This window comes from Mchenga conophoros, linkage group LG23, assembly GCF_057382185.1.
Source record: "Mchenga conophoros isolate Kocher_MC1m ecotype Shallow Benthic linkage group LG23, M_conophoros_male_GT1.1, whole genome shotgun sequence".
NCBI lineage: Eukaryota > Metazoa > Chordata > Actinopteri > Cichliformes > Cichlidae > Mchenga > Mchenga conophoros.
Genome location: NC_140547.1, coordinates 32,162,519 through 32,178,921, shown reverse-complemented (window position 1 = coordinate 32,178,921; position 16,403 = coordinate 32,162,519). Strand labels below are relative to the sequence as shown.

The window sequence follows — 16,403 nt, the reverse complement described above, 5'->3', positions numbered from 1 at the left end:
TAGTTCCAAGCCGACTGTTGTCTGAGGCAGTAGTGTTAAATAAATGTATAAGGAGAGTGAAGAAAAAATATGCAGTGCATCATGGGGAGCCTTAGCCTATAGCAGGACAACAAAAGTTTGATTTATACTTGTGTTGAAAATCTATGTTGTAACCTACGACGTAAGCAGAGACCCCTCCAGTGGTGCAGGTCATGTTACATGGATGGGTTAAAAGGAGTTTTCTGGTGACGTCAAAAAAATATCCCACTGAAGCATACTTCAGGCATAAGAAATAGTTCTGGGTCACCCAATTCACCTCTAACTACAACCTTTGTCAAAAAGGAAAACTTCACTCCTAATCTTAAAAGTGGAGCGTCAGTGTCTGTCTCCAAACTAGGACATGACCTCCCATTCTACTTTTAGAAATTCTAGGAACCAAAAGTTAGCTATCGGGATAGATGATACTCAAGGGTCTTTAAGAGATTTAAGAGAAACATTCACTAACATAGCACCAATATTTAAGTTTTAACCAAGTTGCAACTTGGGCTGAAAAATGAAGACAATGGGAAGACAAAGTTACACTAACTAAAACCTAACTTCAGGCTGGCTCCAAAACCCATGAAAGGGCATCAAAGTCAGCTAAATGCCCAGCCAAATAGCATTAAAAAGTGTGTTATGTTCCCTATTCACGGGATTGTGCAGCTTGACAACCATGCCTGCTGTCATTCACTAAAACTGTTATCCAAATGTAGTCACTTCTAACTCGTAAATCAATTAATAAAAAAAGAAATGGCTGTGGTCAAAATAGTGACTATATCTGTTTTTCATAGGCTGTGGTTTCTAAGTAAAGTACTATACTGATCATGCCAGACTACTAGACTGTTTCCACTTGTGCTACAATTCATGTATTCTTTAACTTTCTCTGTCATTTAGAATTAGCTCTTTGCACATTTTTAGGGTAAAATATGTCAAGCAAATATGCATGTGAAAATATGCACTATGGTGAAGTCAACAGTAATTAGCCTCAAAAGTGACAAGGACATATATGAAAAGCAGTGCCTAGCACTGTTGAATGCCCAACTGTTTAAAAACCAAGGAAGAAAGAAACAACAGAGGAATTAATGCCAATTAAAACCTGCTGTATTCAGCACCACATTTCCTGTTAGCTTTAATAAGCCCTGGGTCACTGCTTTTGATTGTTTTCCAATGATCTAAGCTCAGATTATTCCTGTAAGGGTGTTTCAATTGGTCTTTCCAACTCTCATCCCCGCTCTGGAAGACATGTAATATATATTTTAAACATAAATTATATCTGGATATCATAAGTTGAGGTTGCCAAAGTCAAACTCATTATGGTTGACTTTTCTTGAGATAAAAGCTTTAGCTGAATCCACAAATCCGCCAGTACTTCAGGGTTTCTCTGACCTTTCAGAATGAACTGCCAATCAAATTTCAGTTTGTCTTAATGGAGACATGGTGATTACAACAGACATGATTCACAGCTATAAACTGCTGCCCTTCAAAAGGAAATTAAGTAACAAAAAGAGTGAAATGGCTTCAGTGAGATGATTCCCACAAAATACAGAAAAACAGAGTAATGTTTTCATTAGGGAATCAGTTTCTCTCTGCTAATGATCTAATGGCCAGTAGACACATCTGTAATCACTATCATTTGTCTTCTCATCCTATTGACAATCCTAATTAATAATTGGTGCTGCTAGCCATGAAACAGGTGCTTATAATACAGAGAGCCTGTGTATGGTCTGACAAGTTGAAAGCATTAAGATCCTAAAAAAACACAGAGAGTAAAATTATGCAAACAGTCCACTGAAAGACATCACAATCTGGTCAATTATCATGAAAAAACCCCTGAACTCAAGGGATGAACCAATATCATGTCTACACATAAGAGACAACTTAGCAAAGAACCAACTTGAAATTGTATCTTCATGCACGTTGTTACTAGCAGCATTATTTGGCGCCATTTCTTAGTTAAATCTATAAAAACACAATTGTTCAAGCACAAATGGACTTTAATGGAAGGAGTTATATTTGATATTTTTTGTCACAGAGGTTCTGCTCAACCCTTACTGCTTACTACTGTTACCTGTGCCAAGAGACAGGAAATTCAAGGTACACTTTAGTCCTCTGCTCAATGAATTCATTCTGAAATTGAAAGTCTGACACATATCCAGATCATATATAGTTTTGTGTCAAACTAAAGCTCTATCCTTCACATAAGCACCTGTCAGCTAGAGCAGGGCGATATGACCAAAAATATTTACCACGATATACATTTGAAAATTTGCGATAACGATATAATTGACGATATAATTGACACTAGACAAAATGCTTTACAACTCCACAACTTTATTAGTGCAAAAAACCCCATCAATGTATTTTCACTTAAACAAGCAGCTGTTTTTTATGTGCATTAAAGTTATATAAAAATGTAACAGTGCAAATTCCTTGCTGACAGTTTAACCGAAAGGCATTTCCAGTGGAAATTGGCCGACATATCCTCAGCATAACCATGTATAATATCCACAAAACTTAAAAAGAGCTTATACACACACAATACGGTAATATTATGTTGAAGCACAGTACATATCACTCCGCGAGGCTCCTGCCTACGATAGCCGTAATGCTCCGACAATCCATCAAGCGGTGCGGGTTCGTAGCTTAGCAAAGTCGTACTAAAACATTTGACAGATTTTCGAGCGCCGTGTACCACAGAAAATCGTTTCGAGGTCAGTAAACACAACCAGAATTCAAACATAAGGCACACGGGACTATAAGGGGCACTGTCGATTTTCAGAAAAATCAAAGGATTGATTTTAAGTGTGCCGTATTTTCCAAACAACACGGTAATAACGACGGCCCGCTAGCATGCTCTACCAAAAATAGTGCTTTGTTGTGTATGTGACAGACGAAAGCTAAATCAGTTCCACACCACTGAAGTTGCAGCATTTTTACAAACCAATTCTGGTTCATCCGCACATGGCGTCGGCACTGCACATACGCGTTTTAACTATATTCTATTGCGATATTTCATTTTCCTATCGTGGCCCAAAATTACACCGGTATTACCGTGAACGGTATGATATTGCCCAGCCCTACTGTCAGCTTTACATAAATGTCTCCTTTCTTAGCTATGATCATATCAGACTTCTGAGAGTGACTAGACGGCATGTGGACTGAATCGCTGCAAGTATTCTTAGTCCCGGCCAAACAACCGAAACTACAGGCGTAAAAGACTTTAAAATAGGTGTCATGACAACCAGACAGGTCCGCACACAAAAGAAAAAAAATAAACAAAACACAAGAGAAGTAGAAAAACTAAAATCTCACAGAAGATAACAAAGGTGTTTCTGGGGACACATTAATATGACAGACCAGCTGCAGAAGGATTCCACGGCAACAAGCTTACAGTAAAAGAAGAGGGTTCGTCAGTGTTGTGAGAGAGAAATAGGTACAAAGTTAGATGTGTGCTTATCACTTCAACAGCTGTTCCGTTAGGTAACTGTCTCTCTTTTGTGATTCATTTTTAGCTTTCGCAGCATTTTTTTCTGCTTCCTTTGTGTTATTCAGCTTTTGCTTTTGCAGGGTTTTTCTAATTTCTGGTATTTACTTAAGTTGCACTCATTTTACCCCTCAAGGCCACCATACAACAGTGTCATTAAGGTATTAACATCCATAATTATGCAACTGTTTGCTGTGTATAATTTCATGGTTACATAGATTCCACGCACTTGCATTTGTAGTTTAAGTAATTTGACAAAGAGACAAAACCCAGTAAAGAAAGGCACGCGCATTTTGTTATTAATTATATATATATATATATATATATATATATATATATATATATATATATATATATATATATGTATTCATTTTGTAGTCTTGTAGTGTCATATGGTAAATGGTAAATGGACTGATTCTTATATAGCGCTTTTCTATTTTCCCGGAGTACTCAAAGCGCTCTATACAACATGCCGCATTCACACGCATTCATACTCCGATGAACGCATCGGAGTATATGACACCACAAGACTACAAAATTAATACACAATCTTAAAAGATTATTTAACCTATTCACAGCTCTTTAATGTTTGAGTATTATATTTAAAAATATTTTATGATGTATTACACAACAGATCAATGATTACTGTAATGTTGTTTCTGCAGTTATGCTTCAACACTTAATCAAAACCTTTGCCACAGTGAATACTGAAAAATTGAAATATCTCTCAGATAAATACCACACATCAGGACACAGTTGTGACTGGACCTGATAAGAGTTCTGTCGGGTTTCGCAAAGGCAAATCGTGTGGAGTGAGTGAGGAGTGGACCCAAATGCAGGCAAACGGAGACCAGAATGGATAATAAAAGAAGGCGAGCCTTTATTTTGCTTGGTACACAACTACAAACAGGCAGAACAGGGAAAACTAACCAAAACCTATACTGGGAAAAACTAAGCATGAAATAGCACGGACCTGAAACTAGACAAGTAGGCAGACTGACGAAGAGTAAAGGACAACACGCACCATAAATACTAGGGGTGCAACGATACTCGTATCAATATTGGGGTGGCTGTAGCTCAGGCGGTAGAGCAGGTCATCTCCTGATTGGAAGGTTGGTGGTTCGATTCCTGGCTTCCCCTAGTCTGCATGCCAAATATCCTTGGGCAAGATATTAACCCCAAATTGCTCTCTGATGCATCCATCGGAGTATGTGTGTGTGACGATGCTGTCTGTGTTGAGAGCTCAGTGGATCTGCGTTCGACTACTCCGCCTAGGCTGCACTGTCGAGTGCAGATCCACTGAGCGCAGGGCAAGCTAGCAAGACAGAAGCTAAGCTCGTTGCAACATGGCAAATTGAACCTCCCCCACCCTCATTCAGATCTGACCTTTGGAACTATTTTGGTCTTCATGTGAAGTATGACCCTGAAGGTAAGCGCATCATGGACAAAAGTAAAACAGTATGTCGGATGTGCTACGCAATGCTCAATTACATGGTGGGAACTACTGCGTTAGCACAGTTTGCTCGTTAACGTGTTGACGCCGTCCAGCCCCACGTACTGGGCGTTCCGCGGAAGCTCGTTAACGGAGATTTGCCGTGTTGTGGCGTTAACGTCATTTCAGATTAACGCTGACAGCACTAGTGGGAACACAATGAATATGACTTCACATTTACGCCGACATCATCCTAGTGCAAAGACAAGTGGAAGCAGACAAAAACAACAAGCACGCATGCTACAAACTTTACCCGAGTCATTTAGACAGCTGTTAGCACATGATTCTCCTTATGGGGACCTGATATGTTTAATATGCTGCTGAGAGTATACCCCAGAAGAAGCGTGTAGTATAGCTTTTATTTTTTTGTATCGAAAAAATATCGAACCGTGACACCGAAGTATCAAACCGAACCGAACCATGAATTTTGTGTATCGTTGCACCCCTAATAAATACATAGCAGGTAATGAGGGGGAAACGCACAACAGGAGGGAGACAAGTCTGGGAAAACTCTGACATAACGAGACACAGGAAGTAAAGCAGATTATACTGACAAAGGACCAAGACTATCAAAGTAAAACAGGAAACACTCAGGCTGAACTCAAGACACATAAGCTAAATACAATGACTTTTCCCAAGAACACAGAGGAGGCACAGAAACAGAACAGGAACCCCAAACCCAGGAACTATAAATATAACACAAACAGAAAACCACAACTCACAGAAAAAAACTTAAACCAAAAACACAACACGCTAGGTCGCAGACGCAGGACCATGACAAGTTCATTCAGGCAATCAAACTGGCGACAGAGTTCCTGATGAATTTGATAACAAGTGTCTGTTAGAATCCACCTTCATTATGACTGTGGCTGTTACTTTAAGAGCTTCATACGATGAATGATTAGAAATGCTTGTGACTTTCCGTTTTAATGGAAATGACATGGATCTAATTGGAAATGGCCTAGATCTTAATTACTCTAATTATGCTCTTGGAGCAGACAACACATAGTATACTTGTTTTAATCCCAGTATTTTTAATATAACTATATGCTTAATTGGTTGACCTTTTTAAAGCTCATGGAATTATCAAAGCTGTAATTAAGAGTCCCATTAGAATCTGAGATCCCGTCAATTAAGTCCTTGAACACAAAGATTTAGGTCTCTCTAGAAACCCTCAGCAGCCATCAAATGTCAGCTAATGACAGTCAAAAGCAAACGTTCAAAACAAAGTTTGAGAAACGGTCCGAGCAAAATAAATGAAAAATGTGAAGTTATGGAACAGAGTTACACAACAGAGAACACAGATGAAGACATGCTCAACATCCATCTACAGTATTCATAAAACACTTTGTGCTCACATCTTATAGATGGTTTTACCAGTGGATGTTAGAGATGGCCCTCTTTAGTCTGCCTATTTTTCAAAACTGTTGATGCATAGGAAATCAAGACAATTTCACATTTGTCAGCCTGACTCTATTCCTCCTCCTCCTCCCTCTGCCTTCAGTGTTGCAGTGCAGACAAGCTGCACTTGGGAGACAGAAATGGGTCATTTCGCCCCAGATCGCCTTTGTAACCTCTCAGTTCATAATGACCATGTTTAATGAGTGAGGCACTCTCCAAGGCATTCTTGAACATGGAAAATGGAAGTATGCCAGCTTCCCTGTTACAACGCTACATTAGTTGCCTTTCAGCAGGAACCACAAGTTAGCAGGAACCACAAGTTAGCAAGTTACCCCAATCCCACGGTTGAGTGTTCTTCTGGTTTTATTGAGGGGCCAGCCTGTCAATTTGAAGCCTGGGTACTGCTGCGAGATGCACAAGTTTTATCTAAACACCATTAGTGGAGCACACTGCATCTGACACATGACTGTGCAGACAAGGTATGAATTCCACATCAAACTAATCAGTATAAATTATAATAATTCTAGTATTGTGCAATTAGCTGCTCCCTCAAGTTTCAGCAAACCCCTAAAAATCAATTAATAAATAAATTACACAAACTAGTGAAAGGAAAAGTAAAGAGATGGCACACCTTCAATTCATATTAATTGCTGTACACACGTACACTCAGCAGCAGCTGCAAGTATTGCTGTCAGTAATGGGGACATATCATGCTTAATCCCAGATTCATTTTTATTCTTGAACTGTACTACAGCCTTCTAGTTCACCTTGAAATGAGCCATATTAGCTCCATTGCCTCTCCCTTAAAGCCAAATATCTTCTGACTGGCTGCTTTACAAACACAAGGTTGATGAGGGGCAGCCAGTCAGAAGGTTTACCAGGACAGCAGGTGGATTGGGCTTTTGTGCTTACAGCCAATACTCTGTATCTGGGATGACCATGTCAGGGATATCCCCTCTTTTTCAGAACCAACAACAGAGAAGAAAAAGAAAAAGGGCTCAGAGGGATTACTTGCAGATACACTGACCTGAAACCTTAACCACATTTAATGTGAATGTCCACAATTTAAGAGTGTATATGTGACAAAAGGAAAGCCATAAAACATCTCCTTCAAATGCAAACTTCAAAGCTACCTTTGTTTAGACTGCTATTTTATCTCTTCGTCTTTTCAATCTAGATTTGTGGATATTTATATAAAAATTAAAACTCATTACCTGGTGGTCACTCAGCTGTAAAACACTTTGAATTGCACAGACATGTAGAATTCTGCTACATAACTCAAGTTTGACACACTAACTGATATAACTGTAAAAAGCTGACTGCGTTCTATTATCAAACTATTCTATAGAACATAATCCATAGGTTTTCAGCCTAGGCTTTATTGAACTGCACATGCATAAATATAAATATATATAGGGCTTTGGAGTTGACGTCACGCCGCAATGCATTGTGGGAGCGCGGCGCCATTTTCGGGGTCTACGATCCAAACAAACTCACTGTTGGAACGGCGACGACGACAAGAAACATGTTTAAAAGCAGCTCAAAAGAAAACGGACAGTATAGAGACCGATTGCGTCCAGAGGCGAAGCAGCGGTATTTGAAAAAAAATAGAGTGCATCGCAAATCTGGACCCATATGACATACGGCAGTGGAGTAAAGACCCAGACGACTTACCGCCACTGTCCTACCCCGATATCTTCACCTATCTTGTTTGTGGAGTAAGCGCTTACACTGCGAACCAGTTTCGTAATTACAAGTCACTGGAGGCGCACATCCAATTTACAAATGGCTGGGTGCAAGATTTGGCTATTTTCAAGCCGCCAAACTCTTGAGTACGTCGTCAAAGTAAGTCAGCTGGAGTGCACCGAGTGAAATAGCCATTTTCCACCCCCCACCATAATTAATGTTATACATTTATCAGTAAACTGCTAAAATATCGTTATCATATTATGTGCCCATAATTGTAAAGTAGATGCAAATTAACACATTGATAATCGGGCAAATTATTAACGCCAATTTGTGTCCTCCCTGTCTCCTCCTGCGAATCTTTACATAGCACATATGTCTGCAAAGTCACTCCATTTGATGTTTGATCGCAATTTCTATAACTTCCGAGACCACCAACGATAATATTATTCAGCTATAAAGTGTGATAAGAACATATTTAGAACTTACCGGAATGAAAATGTCTTGAGCACACCAGCTGATATCTGGAGACGTAACAGAACTTGATATCAGCTCCTCTCTGCTATCCAGGCTAGACGCCTTCGTTTGGTAATATCCGATACATGAGCTCCTTCATGTTGCTTCCAGGTTGGGAAAGCATAAAAAGACAATCCAAACTTATTCCCGTGCCGGTCGTAAGATCGAACATTGCAGCCGAGCACACAGCAAGTACGAACCATGGCTATGCTTTCGCTCCTTACTTAGACCCCCAAAATGGCGGATCAGGCCAAAATCCTTTCCACGCCCACCCCCGTGACATCACGGTCCAAAGCCCTATAGCCTTCAGGAAGGGTGTATAGAATGTAAATTATATAATATTATGCTGACAGAAGTATAGAGAGACTGAGCCACAGATGGGAGTACTTGGTGCTCTCCAGGTTTATTACAGCTCTATGGCGTCTCGGCCCCCCACTCCCCCCTTCACACCTCTTTGCCCCTGTCAAAGTAAAGAAGAGACAACCCCTTGATGAGCGCACCTTTGATCTCTCTGACGCACCTCTGCTCCTCCTCCTTTCATTCTCCAATCACCCTCCTCCTCCTTTCTGCTGGGGAGCTGTCAGAGTTCTGAAGCCTTGGTCCGCACTCTGCTGTCTTATCCGGCCAGTCTCTGGCCTCTTTTATCCTCACGCTCCAATGCTTCACAAAGGGCTCGAGTCCAAGAAGGACCAAAGTCTTTTCTCAGCCAAGCAGCCACCACCTCCCTCCACTCAGCCCTGCAGTTAATCGTAGTGGGCTTTTTCTTTCAGTCAGTGCAGCTTTTAGCTGGCATTAAGGGCTCATTCCTCACTGCTAACAGTTAGCTGTTGCAATCACTCTACTGAAGCACCAGCAGTGTAGTATCTAAGTGTGAAGAACAGTGATCCTGCTGTATTAAACATCCAGCTCTGTAAAGGCACTCTCATTTTCTGTTTATTTATTAAAACGGTCAGGGCCAGAGGGCAGCGTTTCAATCACAGCTTGGCCCATGATTTAATCTTGTTATTTACACTACGTCCTCCAAGTTCCTTGTTTATCATCGCTCCGCAGATCTCGAAGCAGAATTTCACTTCAGAAGAATGGCTGGACTCAGAGCTTCCGTTGAGGAATTTGCATGTGACATCTCTGCAGCCCAGCATTTGTTATCTTCCCATGAAGAGATCCATTGACTGGGCCATGCTTTAACAAAGCAATGAGGCGAGGCCTGCTTCACTCCCTTGTGCTATTATATATTCAATTAAATTCATAGTCTCCTCGCAAGTAATGGTGATGAATATGCAGCGTGTTAATTTCTTTGTGTCACAGTCTCAGATGAAGGAGACATTGGGAGTTGACAAAGCATGCAAGTTGATTGGATCCCTCGTAGCTGCAGGGCAAACTGGTGGAGGTTAATGCTTTACAAGGACAAAGAGTTCTAAATGAGATGTTGCTCAGTGCCAGCGCAATTGGCACGATAAGAAACGACACAAATGAAGAAACGACTAATTCCAAGAAGGACGCTCAACGCTTTGTTAGGCCTCCACAATTTGCAGTTTCAAAGGCAAACGGAAGGTTCAGTATGTACAAGAAGGCCTGCATAAGATCAAAAGATGATCAGGACATCTCTTTCTGTTAACAATCCCGAGAAAAACAGTAAAGGTTCTGGATAGACTCTTTTGGTTTGTTGCCTCTAGTCCCACATTTTCACCTGCCTGATGGCATGATGACCTCGAGCCAAGACAAAGAAATGTTAGGCAAGTTCCAGTAATCACAGTTTTGGGTTCATATCTGAATGAAACCTTCACTAACAAGTATCTTTTATCTTAAAGTCAGTATTTTCACACTAAAGCATACATGAGGCTAATAATAGAAAAAGCAAAGGTGACATGGTGGTGCAGAGCTTCACAGCCCAAGTGTTTCACTTGCACTCACTAAAAATAGAAGAATGCAGACTGTGAAATTCATTAAAGGGCAGGTGTGCAAACAAAATGTAATCTAAAACACAGCTTCGATAACACAACAGTGAAGAAACTGCTGCTACCGTGGAGGTACAGTCGCCTCTGCACTCTGTGTACCATACGTACAGCCCTGTAACTGAAACACTGAACCCAGCTGTACTGTAATCGCAATCAAATCATTTGCAGGTAAAAAGCCAATAATTCTTGTATCAAACCAGGTTTGCAAAAGTTTAAAAAAGAGAACAAACAATCTTTTCACCTGCTCCCATCCATCAACAATTTGTGTCACAAACAGTCCAAAGTGATTATATAATTACATAAATGCTGTTTAAATGTCTTATCTGGCACAGTGACACAGACTGCCAAAGTAATCATTTGATGTAATGACTAACAGTCTGGACTTAACACTAACATTAGAGAAAGGATAAGATAAGATAACCTTTATTAGTCCCACACGTGGGACTAATAAAGGTTATCTTATCTTATAACTAAAGTTTATTAAGAGAGACGCAATCACACATTTGGTATAGTAAGAGCTCTGCGTGTTTTGGCAGATGCCACCAAATGACTTGAAATTCTAACATTCCAAATATTTACAGGTACAGAGCCAGATGTTATAGTGTATACCTTACCATTACTGTCAGAGAAGTGCAGATACATTCAGAACGAGAAGGGCTTTTTCATTTTAGATGACATCCAATTGCATAAACTATATCGGCCTGCAAGCCATCAAGACCTTGAGGTTTCAAAGCAGCCCCACACCATGATGCTCCCGCCACCATGTTTCATAGAAGGAATGAGATTTTGGTGTGTAGTGTTTTATTTTGGGGGTTTTGTCATCCTTTTGTTAATTTTTTTTGTCTGAGTTTGGTCAAACTGTGTGTTTGTAAGGCCAATAACCTCCTCCTCAACACTTCAAAAACCAAAGAACTCATAATAGACTTCAGAAGGAAAAAGGCAGAGATCCAACCACTATTCATAAATGGGGACTGTGTAGAAAGGGTGGCAAGCTTCCGCTTCCTGGGAGTCAATATAGAGGAGAACCTTTCCTGGAGTGTGAACACCTCCGAGCTGCTGAAAAAGGCCCAACAGAGACTGTACTTCCTGAGAATTCTCAGGAGGAATAACATCACACAGAGACTGCTGGTGTCCTTCTACAGAGCCACCATTGAGAGTGTTCTAACTTACTGCATATGCATCTGGTACACTAGCTGCACAGGGGCTCAGAGGAAAGCACTCCAAGGGATCATTAACACCGCCCAAAAGATCACTGGCTGCCCTCTCCCCACACTGGAAGTTCTACACAACGCCCACTGTTTTAAAAAGGCCCAAAACATCATAAAAGACACCTCACATCCTGGCCACTCCCTGTTCGAACTGTTGCCCTCAGGCAGACGGTACAGGGCAATCAGAGCAAGGACTAATAGACTCAAACACAGCTGTTATCCAACTGCAATAACACATCTGAATACTACAAAAAAATGTCCATCACGCCACTCTTGTGTTAATCTATGCACGGTCTGAAGCATGTGTGTGGGAATGTATGTGAATGTTTTACTGTTATATCTTATTAGTATTTTAAGTATTCTATCTATTTTATTTATTGAATTTTATTGTTTTATTTATATTTTGATATTGCTAGGGATGATGCAATGATCGGGGACCATTCTTAATTTCGTTGTTCTCATGACAATGACAATAAAGTTTCTGATTCTGAAAGTTTCTGATTTACAGTGCTTAACAAATTTATTAGATCATCCATATACTACTCTGACATATGGATGATAATTATGATAACTATTTTTAATGGGTAATCCATGTTTAGGATTTTTGGTAGCGTGACAAGAAATTGAGCTGAAATGTCTTCAGAAACAAAATAACATAACATAAAATAACACAACATAACATCTATTTCATAATTATTTGATGTGAAGTTACCAACAAAAACTATGTGGAAAATTCCAGAGTGACCATCCTGCTATGAGGGATCATGGCAGTCATGAAGAAAGATTTAAGAATTGATATTATATTATCACTTGTCGGAAATCGCTCATATGACACCTCAATATAAACTTTTAAAATCCATGTTCCAGAAAACTGAGATGCTATACCCCTAAACCAAACGCCTGATAAATGTATGTCTGGTTTTCCACAGTCATTTGCACTTAATGTGAAGATGCAGAGATATTATTGAATTCACATAGCACAAGCATCATGATTTCACAGGTCTCCTATTTGTTAATAAATAGAAAATCTTTTCTAAAATCTGACAGTTACAAAATGGTAATTTAATCCTGAATGTAATTTGTAAGCAATGCTGAAACAGGCGGCTGACCATGACTCACACCTTACCAAACAAAAGGAGCCAACCAGTGGTTGCCTTAGGAACCCTCTGAGCGGTGAGAACAGTTTGCACTTTACACTCCACATGAAAAGGATTTATTCACTCGTACTCCAAAGTTACCACTTGTCTTGCTGCAAAGCCATTACGAGTTCAGAGGAATCAATGGCTTCAAATGAGTGTAAAAACTAAAATTGTGAGCAACTAACATACTCAGGCGAGCCTAAATTGCTTTTCCCCACACTCGCGATAGCTCAAGCTTTGACCTGACAATAAATGAGAGTCTGCTTTAAATGCTGTGGCATTAGTGTGGTTGTAATACACTGAGGAGAAGCCTGTATATCGCCTTGGCTTAAGTAGTAGTAATTTGCTCAAAGAAACTGAACGAACACTTGCTAGAAATCACACTGATACCTGAGGAGGCACTTTGTCTGCGGCAATAGTAAAAGAAATGACCGAAGCGCGGTGATTAAATGTACAGATGATGGAAAACAAGGTTCAGCCACTGTAGTCATGTCAGAAGTGATGTGGTTATAGTAATCAAGCACCTCAGTGGAGAGTTTTACATGAGTTTACTTAGCATTACAAGAGATAATAATATAGATAATAAATCACTGAAGATGGCTTAAATACATTGTTTTTGTCTGAGGGCATCATCATTTCACACTTGTTCTGTCCTTCAGTATGAGGCTACTGGCTCAAATAAGGGCAGATTTTATAACTTAATGCTGTTTGTGCTTGGATCTTTTTATACACCTTCTACACAAATTGCTGCCTTAAAACCTGAAAAATGAGTACAGATAAATATTTTGGGCTGTGAGTGAAAAAGCAAGAGGAAAAAGGGAAAAGGGATATGGGATCCTCTCTTATGGAGCGAGACAATAAAACAGCGTTTCTTCTCAAACATCCATCCCCTTCTTTCAAGAAAACTTTGACTCCCAAATATAACCAGTTTATCTTCCACGTTTCCCATTCCTCTGCTTCCCTCCCTCTTCCTCTCACAAAAGCCACTGTGAAAATCGATGATAGTGACAGAGCGTAGGTGGCAGAGTCTGCCAGAGCAATGTCATCCTGAGTCGCTGATGTCACCTCTACTGTACACTGCACCGGGAGCGCTGCCAAAGTGCGACTTTTTACCGCTGATTCAGCCGGCGCTCAGCCTGGCAACCATGGTGATGTGCATCGTGGGATGCCTGTAAGTGTCATTAACTGGCACAGATGAGTGTTGGTCGTGGCAGGGTACTGTCACATGCTTTTGCCATCACACAGCTGCAACTGGTGCAGGGCTCAAAGGAAAGACGGCAGGTAGGAGGGAGACAAAGAAAAGCATAAGAAACGGAAAGGGAAGAGACAGTATGACAAAAAAAAAAGGAAGGACAGAGAGACGAGCATAGATTTGAAAGGTTGTATAAGAGCATGAGTAAAACTCATGAGAGACAGCGAGTAAGAACGCACAACACGAAGTGAGAAAGTGAGAGGCAGAGTGGGAAGCAGAATAAAGACAAGCGAGTGAAGTCGGGCTGACTCATTCCCCACGGTTCATTTGAAAATGCTCTTTTGCCTTCTGTTCTCTGTCTACCAAGTCCTAATAACACCACATTGAAAAAGGCCTTAACAGATACAACAGATTCATAAAGAACTACCTCTTTATAGTAAAGGCATTTTCTGAATCTGAAGCAGTGTTGAGAACAATGACAGCAGACTCGTGGCGTTAGCTTGGAAATACATAAAGCTACCAATCGTATCATACGGCGTTAAACACCACAATGCCCAACTTTGCTGTTACAGGATTAGGAAGGATCCAAGATCAACAGGATTATGGCTGTCTCAGCTCCCATGTGAAGAAAAAAAAAACAAGACACAAAAAAAAACAGTTATTCTGAGCAGCAGTAATCTCTACTTGGAAGCAGGAAAAAAGCCGCCAATTGAACAACATTAAGAAAAAACATGATGGAGGAGGAAGTTTTTTTTCCAAATAGAAAAATCACTGACAATAACTGCACCACCTATCTTCCCTTTCCACATCTAGAGACAAGGAGAAACAGGCCTCAATATTTGCAGAGAGCCCTGTCTTTCAATGATAATTGGCTACTTTTGGTGCACCTACTATCAAATCCACTTTCAGCTGCTTTCAGCCCATTGCATCCATGAAGGGTGAGGTCTTATTAAACCTGCAGCTTTCAGGTAAATCACAGAGGAGAGAGCACACTGCAAAAAGCTCTATTTGTTCCCCACTTGCAAACTGACGCAATTGTTGTTTACATGCTGGTTATTGTTCAGCTGCTTATCATTGTTATTAATACTTCCTTTTTCTGCTTCTACACACACAATGTATCCACGTGGACAGTATATGTAAGCCTCCCCAAGCACCGACAGGAAAACAAAACCACTCTTGCCCAGGTGTGTTTTTTTGTTTTCGAATATTTGATGTCTGTGTGAGCACTGCTCCCATCGGCCCCTCACTCTCAACAGCACCAGATGGATCCTCTGGAAATAGCCGGGGAGAAAATTAAGAACAACAGCTGTCAAATCAGCAAGCGAAATGAGCAGGGAAAAAGAAGACGGTATGAGAAGAGGAGGGTGGGGGTGGGGAGTCGTACCTCACCCAGGTAAAGCCGGACTGACAATCAATAAAAGGCTTATTAGGAAATTTCACGGGAGTCTTGAAGTGATTATCCTGAAGCTGTCAGCTGCAAACAGCATGTCAAAATGCCACCCAGGCATTTCTCCCATCTCCAGGTGGTTGGTGTACCTCTGTAAGGAAAACTGAGCGTGTGTGCATGAGACTGACAAGGTAGTGGAGCAGGTGAGGTGGTGGCTGGTACAGTACAGACAGAGGGCAAAAATACACACCTGAACACACACCAAACATTATCTCTTTAATAAATAATTTATCTTAAGCAAAGCAGGCATGTGGGAAAACCCAAGCGCACTCAAGTGTCAATGTTTTCCCTCTCCCTCTCTCATTTGTCTCTCTTGATGCGTGCAGAGCAGCTAATAACGGGTGTGAGTGAATGAAAGTGTGTCATTCTGTCTGCCCATCTCTCCCTCATCTGCTGCCACTCTGATGTTTAATAATTACAAATCACCTACAATGTTTTTCTTTCAATACACATCCTCGAGGGGAGACACCTTTCTAACTCAAAAGCTATTTTCACAGGGTGTATGGTCAGCTGTCCTATTGATTGGATGAACAGGAAGAGGGAGCAAAGTGAGGAAACTATCCCTGAATTACTGAAGTAAAGTTCTTACTTTAGTCCCTGTGTGCAATTTAATACCTGGTTTCACTGCTATAGCAGCTGAAAGCCAAAGGAAACCAGTGTGTATAATGAGGCCTAAGTGCATGAATTTCCATTTGACATTCTTGTCGGTATGTCTCAGCTATACCATACTAATAAAGCATCAGGATACGCAGAAGAACAATAAAAAGGAAACAAGCTCAAAAACTAAAAATCACTGCTTTTTAAGAGTTGGGGTTGCTGGCATTGGCAGCTATAGGATTTCAGAATATCGTAAGAGTGCCACAAA

General features: G+C 40.6%; 1 protein-coding gene across 5 annotated transcripts in view; it reads right to left on the bottom strand.

Annotated features, from left to right (window-relative positions):
- The window catches only part of LOC146547636 (beta-1,3-galactosyltransferase 1-like), a 292,164-nt gene that overhangs the window by 212,686 nt on the left and 63,075 nt on the right, over window positions 1–16,403 (bottom strand). The window contains exon 1 of one of the 5 annotated variants that reach the window (XM_085265584.1): window positions 8,571–8,873. The exons of the other annotated variants lie outside the window; for them this stretch is intronic. The gene's annotated coding sequence lies outside the window, so the exon portion shown is untranslated. Of the gene's footprint in view, window positions 1–8,570; window positions 8,874–16,403 lie in introns of those variants that run through there. 5 annotated transcript variants of the gene reach the window in all.